The following is a 22,111-nucleotide window of genomic DNA, read 5'->3' as shown; positions in this document are numbered from 1 at the left end:
TGGAGCTGATGGCATCTATCTCCCAGGTTGATCTGAGGATTAAATTACATTACGTGGGTTCAGTATGTAAAACAGTTACAGTGCTGTTGACACCAATTAAGTGATGGCAAAAAGAGCTCTGGACAAAGAGGAGATGTGGATCTAGTCCCACCTCCATTTCCTGTCAATAAAATGGAGTGCTGACATTTTCACAAGCTCACATAGATCAGAGACGTGAAAAAGCTTTGTAAGTGGCAAATGGCTGAACAATGTCAACGGTCATCAGTCTAAAGGGGACGTTGGACCTGTAAACCTCCAAAGTGTCTTCCAGGCTGGTTACAGAGGCGAGTACTTCCACTGATTTTCTTCATATTTTTTGTGAACTGAGAGTATAAGATGTTACAGGTAAAATGGGATGGCTCATGTGGTTTTTGGAATTCAACTTGGCCAAGATTCTACGCAGGATTCTAGTTAGCTCTTACTTGGATGAGAGGGTTTATTTTCCTTTGAATGTAATGCGGGCATGTCAGACTCAACATACCTAAACATGAGCTCATTTTTTCTGGTTCTTCTCTGGACTTACCTCTCTGTCAATGGCACCACCATCTACCATGTTGCCCAGTGAGAAATCAAGAGTCATCCTTTGATTCAGCCTCCTGGCTTACCTCCAACCTGAGTGCAAGCACACATCAAATCTGCTGAATCAGCCCCATGGCTTTTGCTGCCAGATGTTCTCATTTCTCCATCCCCTCCATCAACCCAGCGCCCCACCCAGGAGCTGTCTTCTGAAGTGCCATCTCTAGTTTTGAAAAAATGGTTACTGTGGTCATCCACATCATCATCACCACACCCCGCATTTATTGAACACTTATGTGCGTCAACACATTTATATGTGTATATGTATACATATGTGTGTGCATGAATGTGTATTTACATATATATTCACTTAATTTACAAAACACACAACCCTTACTATGTGCCAAGTACAGCTTCAGGGACATGACACACACTGATCCATTTGGTCCTCACAACAACCCAATGATGCAATGGTATTGTTACCTTCATTTCACAGATGACAAAATTAAGGCTGGGAGGGTAAGTAACTTGCTCAGGGTTACACAGATGGAAACTGGCAGCACTTAAACTTGAACCTAAGACGTCTGGCTCCAGAGCCTGTGCCCTGGTATGTCATGAATAGTCATAGTAATGGCTATTATTTTAAGTCAGGCTTCTTCCCTGGCTTTAGAGAAAATATAACAATTCTGAGAGGCAGGTATTATTATCCACATTTTACAGCTAGGGATGCAGGTTTAAGAACCATAAAGAAAGAGCCCCGTTCACACGACCAGAAGGTGAGAGCAGAGACAAGCCTCCGGCTGCGTCTGGCAATGTGGGAATGGTGATGCCAGAGAGGACTGTGGGTACAAGGTATTGCTCTGCTTTACTTACCAGACTTGACCTCTGTATATTTTAATCTGAAAAACAAAGCCAAAAAACAAGCTCACAGAATTCTGGGATGTCAGATATGAAAGGGGCCTATGGGGCCTCTTGTTGAGGACGTTTTTATACAGATGCAGTATCCTAAATCCATGGGGTTTAAGAGACTTTCCTGGAGTCCCATATTCAGGAAATATAAGGGTCAGTTCTGATCCCCATGTCTTCCAAAATTAAACCCAAGAGGCACAATGGGTTCTTCTCTCTTTTCATGGCAAATTCCAAAGACATGAAAGAATAAAGAGATGTAATAAATAATACACGGTAGCAGCAATCAGTAATCACTCTCCTCAATATCTCTCTCTCTCCCCTCTTCATCTGTTTAGTCCAAAAATTCCTATAATCAGTTACAAATTCTCACATCACCTCTGCATTCTTATCAGGTTTTTGCAGTTAGGAGATTAAGACCCACGGTATCTTCAAATCAAGCAGGCAGTTGAAGTGATGAATCTTTCCTTCCTAATTTCAGCTGAAACCACAGGGTGGGCCCCCCGTCATAACCAGTGATGGGAAAGGGGAAGACGGTTGGGGGGAGGGAATGGCAGCGTTGCGGGTATGATGTGAGCATGTGAGTCTCCCACTCGGCCTCTGTGGCTCACCCAGGCCCTCGCCCCTGACCCACTTTCTCTGGCCACCAAAAAGGAGAGAGATATTACACAGAGATGTTATAATGTGGGACCCGATAGCATCTAGTCTGTTCCCACCAGATAAGCATTCCCAAAGCTGCCTCTTGTCTGTCAATCAGTCACCATCGAGGAGGCCAAGGTGCTACCACAGTGAATTGAAACAATAGCCTACTATTAGCTGCGGAATGTCTGTGCTCGGTCTGTCCGCTGCATAGTTCAGGGTTTCTCGGTCTGGGTTGAAAGGCTGACATTCATGGTAATGAATAGGACATTTTTAATCACTGGTCTATACCCCACAGCATTCTGCCCAGGGACAATTGAGGAGGGCTAGATGACTATAATAAGGGAACCCAAGACTTCATTCTCACAAACTAAGAATGCTGTTGGTGGTTATAGAGAAAACAATCTGATGTGTGCTTTTATTAATCCTCTGCCCGTGCATCTGGGATGAGCATACAGATGCTCAAATTCAAGCCAGACGGCTTTGGCTCCCTTTGGAAACTGCTGGATCCCATCTTCAGAAATAACAGAGCACCAGTTTCTTTGTTTCTTTTCCAGAGTAAAATACTCATTCATGCAAATGAATCACTGAACTACGTCTGTTAGACAACTTCTCATTTTCTTAATGATTCCCATTTCTGGAAACCCAAGAGCGTGTTTCTAAAGATGTTAATCATCTAGATTTTTCCACATGTATTTTATGCTAAATCTATACTGCTTGTAATTCCCATAATGATTCTTATTCTTGCTTGCTTCTCTGTCTTTGAAACTCTATTTCCTTGTTTGCCTGACCAATTCTTACCAATGTTCAAGATTCACCCCAATATATATCAAATTCAAGATTATTTTTGAAATGGGAAAATTTATTTTCTCATGGGAGTTGGCATGGTTTCCATTCTTTGGTGAAATAAAAAGCCAGAACTTAATTTTTTAATTTGATGCATAGCATACATGCAATAAACTACATAGAAAGCAATTATCTCAAGTTGAGCTTGATAAAATTTTATATGCATCTGTGTAACCACCATACAGAGTAAATGGAGAGCATTCCTATGACCCATCTCTTCTGCCCCTTTATTATCAATACTCCACCCTTGAAATAACCACATTTTGACTTCTATCACCAACAATTACATGATCTTATTCTTGAACTTCATATAAATGCAGCACGCACTTTTTTGTGTCTGAATTTTTTTGCTTAGTAGTGTTTTTTAGATTCACCCATGTTATAGGTGATCAGTGGTTGGTTATTTTTTTATTGCTATGTAGGGGTCCTTTATTTGATTATACCATCATTTATGTATCCATTTTTCTGTTGATAATTGTTTGGGTTGTTTCCAGCTTTTGGCAATTGTGAATAAACTTGTTCATATTTGTTGGTGGACAAATGTACTTGTTTCTCTTGGGGATAAAATGATAAGTGAGATTGATGATTTATAGGATAGCCTGTGTTTACATAAACTAAAGTAGATAAAACCAAATATTCCCAATATTTGAGATTTCCAGTAGTACTACATATTCATCAAAACGGTATGAAACTTAGTATTTTTTGGTTCATTTTAGTTTATTTTCTTAGATGAGTGTTGGTGTCTTTCCATTTGCCTATTAGAATCCTGAGCATCCAATTTTGCAAAATGCCTGTTCAAATTTCTTGCCCCTTTTAAAAATAGAATTAGTTGACTTTTTCTTATCGGACAAGTCATTTGAACAGACATTTCTCAGAAGAAGTTATACAAGCCATGAGAACATGGCCTTTTCTCTAATCAACCTCCCAAAATAAAACAAAGATAAGATGTGTCTTGAATAGGTTCTTGCAACAGATTGCCATTGGTCTTGTCCTATGTTTACTAGTATTACTGTTGAAATCCTTTCTGAGCTAGATCAACAGCTGGAGAATTAAGTGGGTATGAGCAAGTCTCAACTCAATTCCCGGCTTCCAGAAAACTCTCACCTGGCACCCTTCTGCTCCACCAAATGCAACTTCCTCTTAATACTACCAATGGTTTTCCTGGTATTTGGAATGGTTACAAATAACGATGTAAAACTGTCATTTTTAGGATGCAAAATTCTGCTTTTTCAAGTCCTACTTATAGATGTTCCTTGTACAATCAGGCAGAGAAAATCCTGTCATTTTAACAGGTGAAGCCAGGATTCTTCTGTTTGGAAGAAATACTTTAACAAGTGGTTGGTGTAGAAGGAGTTGTATGTTGACAAGAGCTGAAATTTGAGAAGATGTTAATGAGATCTTGGGAGGAATTGTTTGGTTCCAAGAATGGGAAAGAGGAGGGAAGCAAGGTGATGCTTCTGAGCCCTTTGGGGTGTTTCCAAAGCACTTTAAGCTGATAATATTCACTATCGCATTTAAAAATGCTGATGTGGTAGATGGTATTACTGATCATCTATGTTTGGTGCCACTTCCTGTGGGAGGATTATACACCCCCACACTCTCAGAACTCAGGCATAGCCATGTGACTTGCTTTGGTCAATAAATCATGAGTGAAATTGATGTGCGTCATTTTCCAAACAAAAGCTTTAAGAGTCAGTGAGTGATTCCTTCTTCGGTGAAGATTGGCTGTGTTCCAGGTAGCAAATGCTCTGTCAACCTCCATCCACAAAAAGAAAATGGGAACAGAGCCAGGGCCAGCCATGATGAACAGGTAGGGTGAATAGACAGTAAAACTTCATTATTAGAAGCCACTAAGATTTGAGGTCATTTGTTAATTTAGTCTTACCTGATTGATTCAGCTAAGTTCTGTTTTATAAATTCTCCTTTAATCCCTGTGCCTCCAACCATGCAAATCTCTAGCAAATTATGCTCTGCTCATAAGTGTGTTATATGAATAATTTTTGTTGTTGAATCAAGGCAGGAGATGCATCTTGCATCTGGGTTGATGCATTGTTGAAGTAACGCATGATGAACCAGAAGAAAAAGGGTGATCTAGAGAATGCGACCACCCCTGCAATGCACAGGAATGGGGGCAGATACTTTAACATTCTCAGACCATGGAGGGAGATTCCCATCTGACATCTTGGTAAATGCTAATGGAGTTAACTTTAAGACAGATGTACCAGTGCTATTCTACATAATTTTTTTTTTAAAGATTGTATTTGTTTATTTGACACAGAGAGACACAGCGAGAGAGGGAACACAAGCAGGGGGAGTGGGAGAGGGAGAAGCAGGCTTCCCGCGGAGCGGGGAGCCCGATGCGGGGCTCGATCCCAGGACCCTGGGATCATGACCTGAGCCGAAGGCAGACGCTTCACGACTGAGCCACCTAGGCGCCCTATTCTACATAATTTTAATGTGTAATTATTTTTCATGATCTAGACTCAGCTTAGGAAGTAGGAGGAACATGGTGAGAGCTTTGGTTGAAAGAAGGGCTTAGGTTGAGAAGAGAGAGGGCTGTACATGGTCAGGCTAAGCCTGGGGTCTCTGAACCAATAGGTGATCCTGGGGACTCATGAAATGGCCTCAAACCTTTTAGATCATTACATTTTCACTTTGAGAAATGAGGGTTTACTATTTATTGAACTTCCGCTATTTTTTCCCCCAGAATTAGTTCTAAGTAGGAGGAAATTCCAGCCAGCTTATGGCATTCAGCTGCCTGTCAGGTTGATTCCCCAGTGAGCCCTGAATTGTCCCCTTGTTCTTTGTCTTTGCTAGAATTTTTGTAGGGGTAGGGTGGGAAAGAGTGTATTAGAAGCTGCTACCTAGGTATCATCTGAGCCACGTTTCTGCAAAAAGGAAATCTTCTGTACTAGCGTACTGTCAGTGAAGTGATGGATGCTTTTTTCTTCTCTGTTAAGAGCCCATGTCCCTGAATCTGATGCGCAAGCAAGCTCCCTTGGGGAGGACTGGGATCTTTTTCTTCTGCTTAGTGGAATGCAGCAATATAGAAGGGGCTATAGTGATACTTCCTCACTCGACACAATCTGGCTCTATTTATTTAAGGTGCAGAGTTTAATCATTCTGAGGGAGCACAGTGGTGAGATGGCAGGGACATCTCAGCTGCGGCTGATGGTGGCCATCTAGGCTGCCTCCCCATGCCCAAGGGCTTCTTCTCTTTCCCAGAGTCAGTGTGTCTTTGCAGCATCCACTGGTGCCCACAGAGTTCCCAGTGCCTTGGCATCTCTGATGACTCCTGTTTATATTTTTTCTCCTTGGTTCCTCTCAGCACCAGACTCAGATATCCCACTGCTGACTTGAATCTGTTCTTTGAAGTCCAATAGGCACCCGACCTGACTTATCCAAAATGGAACTCGACTCCCACTGCCCTCCCCACTGCAATCTAGAATCTGATTGTGTTCCTGTCTTTCTATTCTCCCTCATGTGAATGGCAGGCACAACATATCCTCCCACCTTTTTTTTTTTTTTTTTAAAGATTTTAATTTATTTGTCAGAGAGAAAGAGAGAGAGAGCACAAGCAGGGGTAGCTGCAGGGAGAGGGAGAAGCAGGGTCCCCGCTGAGCAAAGAGCCTGATGCGGGACTTGATCCCAGGGTCCGGGGCCAAAGTCAGACACTTAACCTACTGAACCACCCAGGCATCCCTATCCTCCCACCTTCTTGAGAAAAAAGCCAACACCTTGAGTTCTGGGTGTTTTTTTGTTTATTTGTTTTTGTTTTTATTTTTTTGTTTATTTTGCATCCTCATCCACCAGAAAGATCTGTTAATTCTATTTCAAAAACTATATCCCGAATCTACCCATAGTTTCCATTACACATAATCAAATTGCCATTATCTCTTGCCTGGACTACTGGACTCATCCTGAAACCCATCTCCCTGCTTTCCTTTTTGCCTTCAAATAGTCCTTTCCCCATGCAGGTGCCAAAGAGTTCTTTTCACAGTTTAGATTGGGTCACTTTTCTCTTGAAGTACTGCTTTTGGCCCCCCATCGCTTCCAGGACAGAACCAAAATTCTGTACCATGCTTCCAAAGGCTCTACGCAACCTGGCTCCAGCCTGCGTGGTCAGGCTCCATCTTGTTCCCCTCTCCCCCGAAGTCCTTACCCCCAGACGCACTGGTCTTTCCCGGAGTGCCAACTTCTCTCCGCCCCCAGGGCCTCAGCATCAGGACTCCTCCTGTCTGGAGCACTCCTTCCTGGCTTCCTCACAAAACCTAGGTCCCAAGCTTCAATGCCATTTCCTCAGAGAGCTCTCCCATGGTCTCCCAAGGCACACTCTGTAATGTCACTCTGCCTTCCTCCTTTACAGATTTACCAATATGTAAATGATATTGGTTATTTTTTTTTTACTTGATTAGAGTTAGTTCCCCCCTCAAATGAAAACAATAGGTTATTTGAGGACACAAACATTACCTTGCTTGTTGATTTAAGCCCAGCTTTGAATAATGCTGGCACACTTAATAAATACTTCCAGAAAGAATAAATTAACAGGTTGTGAAAGCATATTTGTTTCTAGTGACATCAAGTGGTAGTCGTATCCCATACACTGAGGTCAGAGTGGCAGCCAGCAGCCTTAGCAGAGCTGACAATTGTGGTAGACAGAATAACGGCTCTGCAAAGATATCCATGACCTAATCCCCAGAATCTATGAATATGTTAGCTTACATGGCAAAGGGACTTCGCACATGTTGATAAAGTTAACGATCTTGAGATGGGGAACTTATCCCAGGATATGTGGTGGGCCCAATGTAATCACAAGGGACCTCATGAGAGGGAGGCAAGAGGGCTGGAGTCAGAGAAGATGATGAACCAGAGGGTTGCAGGTACACCCAGGAGCCAAGGAAAGTGGCAGCTTCTGCAAGACAGAGAAGGCAAGGAATGGATTGTCCCCTGGAAGGAATGCAGTTCTACTGACCGTCTTAGCTGCATAAGACCCACTTCAGATTTCTGACCTGCAGAACTGTCAGATAATAAATTTGCGTTGTTTTAAGCCACCGAGTTTGTGGTAATTACAGTTATAATAGGAAATGAATATAACATTGTGGCCATCAGCAGTGTCTGAGATTTCCAGGGGATCGGACAGTGGCCCCACTGGGAGGTGGGACAGGAGGGAAAGCAGTGATGTTGCTCCCTGAGTGCTTCACGGATGGGCAGAGGCCCTCTCTGGTTTCTTCACCACTGTGTTGCTGTTGCCTGAAACCATACCGTACACAGCACATAGTAGGAGCCCGACAACAGGTTCCTGAACAAACACATATGGTTTCTCTTGTAGGCTCCCTGAATATTTAGCGGACACTTTGGAATGCTCAAAAGAGCAGGTGGGACAAATAGAGCAGGTCCTCAACAGCTGCAGTGGGTCCATCCTGACAACATTGTCAACTCCAAATTCACGAATAAGAACATGGTGGGCTGGAGTGTTGATTTTATCCCAAATCACATTTCAACCAACAAGCACCTATGTTCTGTGCAGGTCTTTCCATGAGAAATCTTTTACATGTCATTAATGCCATTCTTTAAAAACGGGAGAGCCGTTCGGCACACGGAAGCATTTTATCTTTCACCAAATGTGCTGTGAACAAAGGGATGGGAGGTGAATCCCAAACCACGTGAACACGTGGCTCCTGGGGAGTAGCTTGGTTCACTGCTATCCCCGGTGACTTGGTGGGGGCACAGTCTAGATGATGCTCAGCAAAGTGCAAGTGAATACTCATTATGAGTCTGTGGAATCTTTTGCGAATAGAAGAAATCGTGGTGTTAAATCCTGAATCTATGTCTGTGACTTACTATTGCATGTCTAGAACAATCTGGCCCTGAGAAACATAGATTAAAATTTGGGGACTCCCTGAAGTCTCAACAAATGGGCGGGGGGGCACTTGTCTGACCCTGGGGTGATGTCTGGGGGTAATGCGCACGTGGCACCGTCCCTAGACAGGTGGAAAGGGATGGAGGACACTCTCTTGGGTCACTGCTGGTTTTAGAGATATGAATTCCCAGGAACAATTTTTAGTGGCTCATATTTAAATTTCAATTTTGCCCCTACTGACTGTTTTCCTGGGTTTCACTGCTCATTATTCCTTTCCTTTTTGGAACTAGGATTTTTGAACCCTTTCAAAAGGGTTAGAATAAATCCTGAAATCAGGAGGATTTCCTGCCAGAAGGAGAAATAAGCATGAAGGGTGAAGACCCAGACGGTATCTGATCCCCCTGGCCTGGCTTCAGCAAGAGTCCTGCTTGGTCAGTCTGGAAGAATCCCTTCTACCCTCAGTGTCTCCACTTAGTAATTTTTCTACCCACTAACCCCCAAACCTGCTCCTTGGCTATAAATCCCCACTTCTTCTTGTACTTGGAGTTGAGCCCAGTTCTATCCCGAGGTCTCTTTTCCATGATTGCAATCGTTCTTGAATAAAATCTGTTTTTACCACTTTAACTACTGTCCAGCTCTGGTTTTCATTAACAAGTGTCAATAGCAATGTTATTAATGATAGCTGACATCTGTATGACACAGAACAGTTTATGAAGCATTTCGGAAACTATTGTCTAATTTGAGCCACACAACCACGCTGTGAAGCAGGGATTAGAAATCCCGCTGTTCAGAAGAGGATACATGACTCTATGTCCATGTTGGCTTGCCTGTCGACATGGTGAGAGGTGTGGAGGGAAGACTCAACTCAGGTCATTCTGTGTCCTTTATCCTTTCAACTTGGACTCAAACAATGAGACTTTTTTTTTTTTTTTTTTTTTTAATCTCTTGAGCAGTAGGGGCCAAGGTGTTCTCTGGAGATTTTGAGGGAAATGATGACAAAAATAAAAAGGACTAAGATCTTTTAAGTGCTTTGCAGTTTACAAAACCCTTTCACATACACACCCTTATGTGGAATTCTGGGAAAGAACCAAGTCCTGCCATTTTGCAAATGAAGAAATGAAGTCTGAGGAATTAAGTAACATAGCCATGCCATGGTCACCAAGGAAATATGTAGCTCAGTCCTGTGACTTCAGAAATTGTGATCTATTAATCCACCCTCCCTCAAAATAAGTCAGTTGCCTTAGATTAGAATGGAGGGACAAAGCATGTTTTAATGGATTAAAGAAACAAAAACAAAAAAACTAAAACCGAAACAAAAATGTAATAGTCTCCACTGGGTAGAGCATCACTCGGAAACTTCTTGTGCTCTCTGGCCATCTTCCTTCAACGGCCTCCAGCCTCATACTCACGTTGGCTTTCTTTGGAGGATTAAAAAAACAAAAACAAAAAACTAAAACCGAAACAAAAAATGTAATAGTCTCCACTGGGTAGAGCATCACTCGGAAACTTCTTGTGCTCTCTGGCCATCTTCCTTCAACGGCCTCCAGCCTCATACTCATGTTGGCTTTCTTTGGAAGTTTTTGTTTCCATCACTTATGTTAAAAGTGATCACCCTGTCCCTGGAAATTTCTCTCTCACACTCTCAGACACACAAGCTTTTCTGATTTCAGGATTTAATCTTTACTTGCATTCTCATACTGGGTTTTAAAATCCAGTTAGTTTTATCTCAATGATATATAAGGCAAATGTACTAAGGAATAATTTCATGTTTTCTAACAGTCTACACTTGTATCTGTCCCAAACCAAATGTCAAAGTAAAGCCTAATATGTGATGTACACACACGTTTCTAGACAACTGGATGCATTGAAGGTATGTATACAGAATATACTCAATTTGCATAGGTATGTTTTATAAAACATAGACAGAACTATAATCAGTACATATCCCAAAGAATAAAGAATAACACGTGGAAGCTGGTTTTCCCTAAACAGAAACCCCTTTACTATTTATCTTATTATTAAAGTATACCTACTAACCCATTAAAAAATCAAACAATACAGAAATGTACAACAAATAAAATGGATGCTCTCTATGATCTATTCCCCTGAGAAAACTATTGGTAATAGTTTGATAAATATATATTTAGCTTTTAGATTTTTTGATATCTATAAGTATGTACATGTGAATAGTATATTATTTTCAATAGAAGTGGAGTTATAAACATTAATGTATATTTTTAAATTTAACAACATATCAAGAAGACCTTCCCGTCTATTTATATATCTATCTATATAACCATACATTACATATTCCTGTATTTATATCTATATCTCTATATCCATATATTTCTGTGTCTATATGTGTACCTTATCTTTTTAGTTTATATATCATATTACATAACCTAGATGTGCTATAATTTGTTTAACTGGTCCCATATTGAGAGATGGTTTAGACATTTCAGTGTTTCACTATTAAAAATAATGATGCAGGGACGCCTGACTGGCTCAGTCACTAGAGCATGCAACTCTTAATCTCAGAGTTGTAGGTCCAGCCCCACATTAGGTGTAGATGTTACTTAAAAGAGAAAATCTCTTAAAAAATAATGATGCAATGAACATACCTCATATATACATTTGAACAATTATTCGGTTACTTCCTTAGGCAAAATTTCCCCTAAGTGGAATCGCTATTCTGACATATACTGCCAAATTGTTTTCCAGTAAAATTTTGCCAATATACAACTTCCATCAGCAGGGTATGTGGGCTCCCTTCTCTACACCTCTGTGACAACACTAAGCATCATCAATCTTTGAAATCTTCCGAGGCAGATTTTTTTTTTTACTTAATATAATTCTACTCAAGCTCTAATATTTTCCCTTCGGAAGATAATCCAGTTGAAAGTGTAAAAAAATAAAGTCAGCCACAGCAATAAATCTAAATATAATGTCAATTAGAGCTATGCAGAGTGAGCTTGCTCAATGATGAATCATAAAAAGCTGTTAGAAACATGCACCGATGAGCTATTCTGAAAAATCTTTCATTTGATTGAACAATGACACTGGTAGGAAACTCACAGAGATACCCAGCAACATGCAACATGGCATTCAGCATGACTTTACAAATAAACAGGAAGGCATGGTGCTATTTGGAATAGTGTATAACATAAAGAACAGAGGAGGAACTCTACACCATATACAGTCTGCATTCTTCATCTGGTCCTAATTACGGTGCAGGTGTATGCCTCCTCATCAGTCTATCTGTACATCCATCATTATTCCATCTGTCCACACATCTACCTATGCATCTGTCCATTATTCAGTAAACACTATTTTGTTCATTGTGTTTATTGACTTGACACTCAGTGTCCATTTCTGTGCCAGATGTCCTCAGGGCTCTGTGTCTCTGCCCCTCTCAGCTCTGCCTGTTTGTGTCTGACTTCATTCTATAAACGATATCTGACCTTGGGGAGGTCAGGTAACTATCATGGCTCTTGGGCCTACATCCCCTTGTCCTAATATAACAGCCAAACATAAGATGCTTATCTTTCCCACCTTCATATTTCAGTCCCAAGAAAGGAACTGATTAGCTTTGCTTGTAACATGTTCCCCTTATAGAATAATTTTCTATGGTGGAAGGATGGAGTATTTTCATTAGCTAACCTGGGTCTTTGGGCAGCCCCGTTCGGAGAAGGGCTTGCACTGTTGACATGATGAACAGGAAAAGGGGAATTGGTAATCAGATTAGACAAAACTAGAGCTACTGCTGTTTTCCATGAGAGGGAGGTGGTGATGCCTCTGACTCCCGTGTGTGGTCCTAGGGAAACACTAGGAAGGGAATGTACCATGTGCTAAAAGGTAGGAGTGGAATTGAAGGCAGAACAAAAATCATGATGTGGTTGGGAAATGATGAGTAATTTTGTTGGGCTGGAGGATATGATCTGTGGTGGGAAATAGTGGGCTCTGAGGTGGGAGAGGAAGTCAGGAATGAAACAGCATGCTCAGAAGTTAGAATTTCATCTTCTTGGAAGAGTGATACAAGACAGCATCCATTTTGGAGGATAGATTGAAGGATAGGGATTTGGGATGGAAAGAGGAATGGACTGATGACAGCACTTGTTTAAAAGCTGTTGCAATTGTCCAAGTGACTGATGTAAGAAGGTAGGGAGATGGGAGGTCTTTCAGAAGAAAAATTTCACGTGGCCAAGAGCAAAAGAAATTTTCCATCTCCTTGAGGAATTTCATACTCAGGGCTGGGCCTCCAATATCAACCAGCACCTTGCTGGCCACCCCCCAGGAGCGGATGTGTGACTCTTTCTAGGTAAGACCTTTTTCTTCCCAGGCCCACCTTCAGGGAAACTGTGGCCATTTCATAGCTGTGCTCACCTGCTTCCTCGTCCCTGGCCATGAATGTGCCTTCCACTCTGCCCTGCTCTAGTTCATCCTCATACTGGGTCTTTGCAGTCTCTGCTTTGTGCTTGAATGAGAATTTTCCAAGAAAAGGACTTCCCATTCTCCTTTCCTGTGTTTGCACAACTGTCATGGAACATATTAAAATTATAAGACAATTGGGGCATCCATAAAAATCCTGGGTGAAGGATCGTGGTATGTTTGAATCGGTACAAGAATCTTCTCCTACTTCATTCATTAAACATGCACCTGAGGCCAGGCACTCTGCTGTCGCTTTACATATCTTATCTCATTAATCATCAAATAGCCTTGGAAGCATTTATTTGCTCAGGCAGGCAATAAATATGTATTGAGTACTCATTATGTGCTGGGAACATAATTCAGAGTAGTGGAAATAATATAATGAACATGAAATCAAGATCCTGACCTTATGAAAATTACAGTCGAGTGGGCAAAACAGACCATAAATAATCAAATACACAGATAGGTGATATAATCTGGGGTCATGGTGAGTATTATGCATGAAAGTAAAGCAGGGTAAGAACAAAGAGGGTGATGAAGAGGCGAAGACCGTGGGGGTGGCTATTTTAGATAAGAAGGTGAGAGAAGTTCTTTCTAGAGAGGTGACCTTTGAGGGGAGATCTTACAGAAGGGAGAGATTAAGCCATACATAGTCTGGGGTGGGGGTGGGGGGGAAGGCACAGAGAACAGCATGTGCAAAGGTCCTGAGGTAGCAAAGAGTTCAGTTGGTTTGCAGAAGGGAAGACTGGTGTGTGTGCAGCACAGTGAGCAAAGGGACAGTGAAGAGAGGTGGGGCCTTGAGGCTATGCTCAGAATTCTGGATTTTGCTTTACCTGTGCTAACAGGCTACAGGTGGGGTGAGCAGAAGAGAGCCTGGTATGCAATTTACAGATGTTTCAGCAGATTTTCTGGATCTCATGAGGAGAAGAGACAGGCAGTGGGGTAGTGAGGAGTGGGAAAGGAGTGAAAGCAGAGAGAGCTGTTAATCACTGCTGTTTCAGCGAGGGACAATGGTGGTTTTTATTGTGTCCATTTAAGAGACAAGGAAATTGCAGCTCTTACAATTTATACTATTGTCACAGTTTCTCTAGGCTTTCATACAGTTCTAGGATCTCAACTGATCATTTTTTGAATCAAATAAGAACAAGAGTCTAAGTGACATGCCCAAGAGCAAAATGGCAATTAAGGGAAAGTTCTGGATTCAAAGTCTAATCTGCCTGGCTCCAATATCAAGACACTTTCATCGGTCCTAGAATGCTGTTCATAATGAAACACAGGCTGATTTCTAGGAATCACTGTCCATTAAAGATATAATTTTGATTGATAATATTAATCAAAAAAGAAATAAGAGAATATTCTCTCTATTTTTTTCCCATTGGCTAACTTATTACTTCATTTTCAGATACTAGAATTACAATACTTATTTTCCAGAAAAAAATTAAGTGTAATAACCAGGAAAAGGCACTTATAGGAATAACTGAAGCAATAACTAATATCCCTAATCAAGGAAGACTGAATCCCTAATTTTTAGTATTAAAAGAACACTGATTTAATATCTAATATTTATTTAGTGTCCATTATTTTCAGATACTATATGCTTTGCATATGTTATAACTAATCCCTGATACAAAACCTTAAGCTGGTATTACTTCCCCTAAATTATTGGTAAAAAGAAAAAAATAAGGTGCACAGAGTTTACATAATTTGCCTCCAATCCTAAAACTGATAAATGGTAAAATAGGGATTAAAACAAAACTCTGAATTCTCTCTGTGTGGAGGGGAGGGAGTTGGTTTGTGGCATCCAGTGGTCTAGCCCCTTTGGAACTCTCTGACCCCTATTATCCTCCCCCACATCCATTAAATAGCAAGTTCAGGACAAAAGCCCCAGGGCTTAGTGTGGCCAGAGCCAATAGCTGTTTTATGAAGCCAGCGCTGTAGGCATAGGTCAGGATGGTTGAGTTGTGTATTGTTTTTTATGACTAAGAAATAATCACTATTGTGGTTTGAATTGAAATAAACACAATGGAAAATAAAAAGACCAGTTTTTGAAAAAGTCACACAGCAGGTAAAGAAGATAGATTTAAACAAGGCAGGTGGTGTGTGTGTGTGTGTCTGTGTGTGTGTATGTAAGTAGACAATTTTTATTCTCAGATTCTCTGATGTAGATGAAAGGGTTGAAAACATGAAAGGAAAAAAATTATCTCCCTTGCAATATAATTTTTTCTCTCTTTCTAATTCTCCCCTTTCTCATATTTCCTTCCTCCACCCTGTTCAAATAATTCTGCTTTCCTATATAAATTTTGTTTTTTCTTATTGGTACTCCTGCAAATTATTGAGCTTGTCTGAGGGAGTGGAAACATTGTCTGGACTCTCACAGTATAATAGCTGGGAAGGATAGACTTTTTCTTCTTATCTATCATTCATGGTTTGCTGCTGTGTGTTCACAAAGCCAGGAGCTTTCCAAAAGTGGAAAATAATATTGGGGAAGTAAACAGAGAAAGAAAGGTAGCCTTTTGAAAGAGACTCCTAGCATCCTGCTGCCCATTCATATGACATGGCACACTCATTTTTTTGGTGGTAGGAAGCAGGAAATGAATAGATAACTGTACTCTCAAAGTTCTATATTACCTGGTGTGAAGGGCGAACACACAGTGGATGGACATGCTTGCTTTTCTTAGCAATGGGAGGTCTTTACATCATCAAATACCAGAAAACAATCTAAAGAAAGTTACTGGTTGGAACATCTCAGAGAGCTTGGCACAGTCATGTCTGGTATATGGAATTAATCATACTTCATCTCTCCTTCTAGCAAATTAGTTTCAAAGCAAATGAGCTGCCAGTAAGGAATATGTGTGGAAAATTATAAATTATTGTATACCTAGAGTAGGTAAACTGCCCATGATACTGAAACTAAATTGTTAACCTTCTGAGAGAGACACAGGGCGTGTGTATGGCTTCTTTGCGAGCTTGGTGCCCACTTTCCATGATACCATGAACATCTGGAATGGGCATCCCTCTGCCCCCTCCAAATTACAGAGCCTAATTACTCTGATGTACATCAGTGGTCAATGTGATCAATACTCTGGACCTAAGTTCTATTTCCCTTGCCTTCTTTATGTCTTTACCATTTATCTGCCTGACCTTGACCATTTGGATTTGTCTTATGTGAACCTGGTGACCTAGATTTGAACCTGAACCACTTAGTTCTCAACTTGTTCTGTGTTCAGACTAGACTGTAATTCTGAAAGTCTCTCAGCTTAGGCAGTCAGGCTTTGCTCCATAACTGTGAATAAACTGTGCCTTGTCCTTGCCGCTCAACCCCCTTAATCTCAGTCAGATCAGTAGAAGGGTAAAATCTAACTTTCAGAAACGCCCCACATCGATGAGAATCTACATCTCTGTCTGTACCATAGTTTTTATATCCATACCTTTTTCTCCATATCGACCTCCTTCAGATTTATCCTCACAATTCATTTTTTCATATTAAGTCTTGTCTTATTCTTCAGGCCAGATGTGTGTCGTGACTCTGGCTAGAACTTCTTTCCCTTATCAGCTATGATTTGGTTTTTCTTTGTTCTGGGAAACCACCTTCCCAGTTCAGGTGAGCTTCCCGGACCCCATTCCTTGCCATTCTCTCCAAAGGCAATGCCAACAATGAATTCGCACTGGAGTCCAAAAAGAATGTTGTCTTCTGTTCATTGTCTTCTGTTCTTTGTGCACTCACACGCACAGCATCTAACAGACCTGGAAACATAATGTGTAAGTAAAAGGTAGACAAAAATCACGGGCTGAATGAGGAATTGTTTTATTGTTGCATATTGTCCCTGCTAGAGCCTACCAAATCCACAAAATAAAGTTTGCTTCGGTCAAGTGGACACATCTTTATTGATTGTCTGATATTGGAGTTGACGTGATAGTGCAGCTATTATGGAAATGTGGCTGTACATTTAACTACTTATATCTGGTGAATTTTTTTTCTCATTCTTCAAATCTCACCTGAAATATAATTTTCCTATTACATCTTCTAGGGGTTGTCCTTCCTGCTGGAATTAATTGTTCCTGTCTCTTTCCTAGCTATGCTATTTATATCTCCCTTTAGTACTTATTTATTCTTCTTTATGTTATCATTAGTTGTAAACATATTAAACATCAGACTGTTCCTCATCTCTAAAATGGAGGTAATAATAGCATCTTCTCCCCAACATTTTTTGAGCAGGCCTATTGACATGATCTTCAGGGAGGAAACTCCCCTCATCAAAAATAAACAAATAAATGAAACCTACCCGGGTAATTAAAGAGATGCTCAGTAATCGATCACTAAAATTTTTCTATCATAATATCATGAGGTTCATTTATTAGGTTGTGGATTTAGATATCCCACCAATAAACCTACCTTATGACTTAGAAAAACCATATTGAGCAAAAATAAATATTTTTATGTATTAGTAATTTGGTGCACCATGGGGGTAATTTTATACATTTTTACCTATCTTCAAACATTCATTGCATTTTGCACAGTCTTTTTAATCATTTATGAATCTTTACATAAGTTTTCTTCAGGAAATTCGTTTGAGTTCATTTGTGTAAATCTGTGATTAGGTTCTCTCCTTAAATCTACATCACACATTATTTTCATGAGAACTTTAATTCAGACTTCGGAAGTCCTATCAAATGATGGCAATATGATGTTACGTGGTAGCCAAATTTATGCTCATATTAGGTGAAAGTGCCTTAAAATAAAATAAATTTACAGTTTATTGTGGTGAAAATAAAAGAAGCAAAATAAGAATAACTGATAAATTTAAAGTTAAAATATATTTTAGTAAAAGAGCTTAGGGAATGGACAGATTGCTTTAAAATAGATTTTTAAAAATCAATGTGGAGTGCAAAGAAATTGTCCACATTTGAGACTGTGGTTCTTAGCATCTGCTTTTGAAAATTTTTCATTTATTAGAAATGCCATACAATTTAGCATAATTGAAGATAAATTAGAAATTAAAAAAAAGTGAAAGTGTGAAAAATGAGATTAGTTTGATAACAATATAAAAGTTACGCAGAATCATTGCAAAAGTAAAATCTGTTCTGAGGAATCGATTAAAATGCTCAGAGATTTATAAAAAGTTTGAGTACTGGCCTGGTACAGTAGTGTGTACATAAATCACCACTATGTGAAGATTTTGACTGAGGGTACTTATCATTTTGGTTAATTTTTTTTGACAAATTTACCCTTTAATTGTCACCAACTATCAGAAAAACATGTGTGTCTTAGCACAGAATCCAGCCCAGTAATAGTCACAAAGAGCACTGTCACCTTCAGTGGGATAGTAGACCAGTAGACCAGTGTAGACCCTGGTGTTATGAAGAGCCTGAGAGCCCACAGGGAAAGTTCCATGGCTTCTTGGAACTCTATTCCTTTTCTATAAAGTGTGGAAAATTACTTGAGCTGACATATTTAAAAATTATTTGTAAGTGTAAAGCTTTGGACAAATGCATAAGAATATTACAATACATTATTATTATCACTACTACAATGATTGAATCACATTTCAATCTTACTTTAAAATATGATTTTTTTTTAGATGCAAGAAACACATTATAGCAGCTGCTAATGGACGCAGAGATACTCGCATGTAGTACTGAGGCTAATCTCTCTTTAGTTCAGCGTCTTGTCCTAGTTAGTTACCTGTTCACTGGCACTAGGCCAGTCAACGCCTTTTGTGTATCATTCGCTAAAATGCTTGATAAAATGGGCTCTTCAACTTATTCTTTGGTTCATTCATTGACTCATCCATTTATTGTTCTGTTTAACAAACATTTAGTGAATGCCTGTATGTGCTAGACCTTGGGCTAGGTGCTGTGGATTTAGCCATAAAAGAAATGGTCCCTACCCTTAAGGAGCTCACAATGACTGGGGGTGACAAACGAAGAAAGAGAACAGTATGATGCAATGCAGGGGTGCTATGCCCATAGCAGCACATGACCAGGAGGATGAGAATAGCAACATGAAACCCAGCTTGCAGGATCAGAGGAAGACTCTCGGAGGAGATGACAGATAAGGCATCTGAGCTAGCTCTTGAAGAACAATAAAGCTGGGGAAGAAGGAGGGGGAGGGGAGGAACATAAGATTTTTCTAATAAGCAACACCCCAAGTATCTTGTGCTAGTTTCATCTTACTGTTAGTTGAACTGAATTGAGCTGCCCTGAAGGCAAAAGTATTTTTTAAGTGTTTACAAGGTGTAGCGTGACATCTGAAGCATAGAAAAGAGCTCTTCAGTTAATCAATTCTCTTTCATGCTGCCCAGTTAATAATTGCATTCATTCTCAAAGCAGCTCATAAATATATTACCACTTCAGGCCCACAGTTTCAAAATGCATAAATGAAAAATGATCAGTGCTTCCTTCCTCACTGTGAATATTTAAGTTCCAACCTTAATATACTCATTTCTCTTTTATAAGCACCAAAATGAGCATTGAAAATAATGGGTTTTGTTTTATTGATGTCAGAGAAACTACAGAAATGTAGAAACATTGAGGTTTTTTTAATTTATTTTTTATTTTTTTCTCCATGTAGTATTTTATTTTTATTTTTATTTTTTAAAATTTTTTATTGTTATGTTAATCCCCATACATTACATCATTAGTTTTGGATGTAGTGTTCCATGATTCATTGTGCATAACACCCAGTGCTCCATGCAGAACGTGCCCTCTTTAATACCCATCACCAGGCTAACCCATCCCCCCCACCCCCCTCCCCTCTAGAACCCTCAGTTTGTTTTTCAGGGTCCATCGTCTCTCATGGTTCATCTCCCCCTCCGATTTCCCCCCCTTCATTCTTCCCCTCCTGCTATCTTCTTCTTTTTTTTTTTTTCTTACCATATATTGCATTATTTGTTTCAGAAGTACAGATCTGTGATTCAACAGTCTCGCACAATTCACAGCGCTCACCAGAGCACACACCCTCCCCAGTGTCCATCACCCAGTCACCCCGAGGTTTTTTTTTTTTAAACAACCAAATAAAATAAACTCTTGCCTCCTGTGAAATGCTGTATTTTAATCTGAAATAAACCATGGGATACCAACATTATATTTACTTATATTAAAAAGAGAAATTCACATGACATCTCTTACAGGACTGGATGAGATGAAACTGGCTCTCAGAGTGTGTTCAGAAATTGTTATTGATGAAAAGGTAGTGCGAAGGGTGATAGCAACTTTAGGAAGAACACTGGTATTAGGAACGATGGCACCAAGACTTCCAATGTTGAGAAAATGAAGGCCAGGGGAGGGAATGAGAGCAAATATTTACTGAGCACTTGTTATGTTTCTGAAATTCACAGGGGATACTGTTACCCATGTTTCACAGATGAGAAATCCAAGGGTCAGAAACATGGAGGAGCTTACCCTGGGTCACAGAGTTTGGACTAGTCAGCGCTGGAGGTCAGTCTTCTGTCCGTCACACCTCTGATACTGGGAAGTGTTTGTTATGTTGTTTCACTGTATGAAAAGAAGACAGTAGAGTAGAAAATATTTTTTGGGTAGGGAGAAGAGAATAGACATTTATACCAAAGAGCCATAATCACTTTGGTTAAATGGAAAGCAGGTCCTGTTAAAGGTGAGGAGAGGAGACTTAGAGGGGTAAATCCACTGTTCTCCTGGACATCAGGTGGACTAAGTTATGATGATCACTTGAACTTATGAAACATTTACTTTACTAAAGAAAAATAATAAAAGGGAAAGTTCTTTAGAAATGAGTTATGATTTTGGTTTGAAAAATGTGGCCACCATAGGACAACTCTCTTTGTGACAGGAAGTCATCAACAAATGGGTAATTCATCCAGTTCCTCCCTAGTTGCAGTCATTTGTGTGTTTGCATATGTGCATATATGTATGAATGAGATAGTCTACTTTTTCTCAAACACAACACCTCAACAAAGCCTGAAGATGACTAATACACTCTTTCCATAAGTCCTTGCCCTTCGCTACCAATGAAGCCGAAGGGTCCCCTGTTCTATTTCCTTTTATCCACTTAGCTCCTCATGCAAAAGCTTAGTCATTATTCCCTAATAATATTGGATAATGACTCCATGAATTTGTTTCTCAAAGAAAATTATGTTTTACCTGAAAACTTCTAGGGTACATAATATAAAGCTCTGAATCTTGAATGGTCCAAACCAGGAGAAGGAAGAACTGAACTAATGGGAGTAAAAGGGGCTATTCTGGAAGCCCTCACATTGCACCACAAAGGTGGAGATTAATACAAACAGGAAGAACAGTTATGACCAAGGTTCTCTGGTGTAGCCAACAATCTCCCCAGTATCTCATAAAGCTCCAGGATTACCACCATCAGAGATGAAATCTCTTGGACCCAAGTATTCAAGTGCTCTTCATGCCAGTACACCTTGGCGTGAGGTTACATTTTAAGCCTGTGTCAGGGGAAATGTTATCATTCAGACAGGGAGGAAGGAGATGAGAAGGCCAAAGGGCTCCTCTTTTCTGATTTTGCCACAAGCCAGGCTTACTAATAGACGATTGAAACTGAGCCTGATCAATATACTCTGCCTTGTGATAGTATGCACTCTGTTGAGCTTTGATATCCAGGACAGGTTCCATCATCTTTGGACACTATCTTTTTGGTTTCTTTGTGCCTATAAAAGATGGTCTTTAAAGCCTGTCTTATAAAGTGTGGTGTGGTGCACAGAACATGGCATTTGGAGACACAGGATTTTGTCTAATAATAAGCTCTGCCACTTTCTAGCAGCTTGACCTTCATCCCCACTGTCTCTGCCCCATGGCCAAGTTCAAGCCCCTGTTACTCCTTTCTTCGACTTCTACTGGTCCTCTTGCCTCTGGCCTCTTACTCTCTGGTTTAGTCAGCTG

The sequence above is a fragment of the Leptonychotes weddellii genome, chromosome 10, assembly GCF_054177405.1.
Source record: "Leptonychotes weddellii isolate Sample4059 chromosome 10, ASM5417740v2, whole genome shotgun sequence".
NCBI lineage: Eukaryota > Metazoa > Chordata > Mammalia > Carnivora > Phocidae > Leptonychotes > Leptonychotes weddellii.
Note: the sequence above shows the minus strand (reverse complement) of the source record.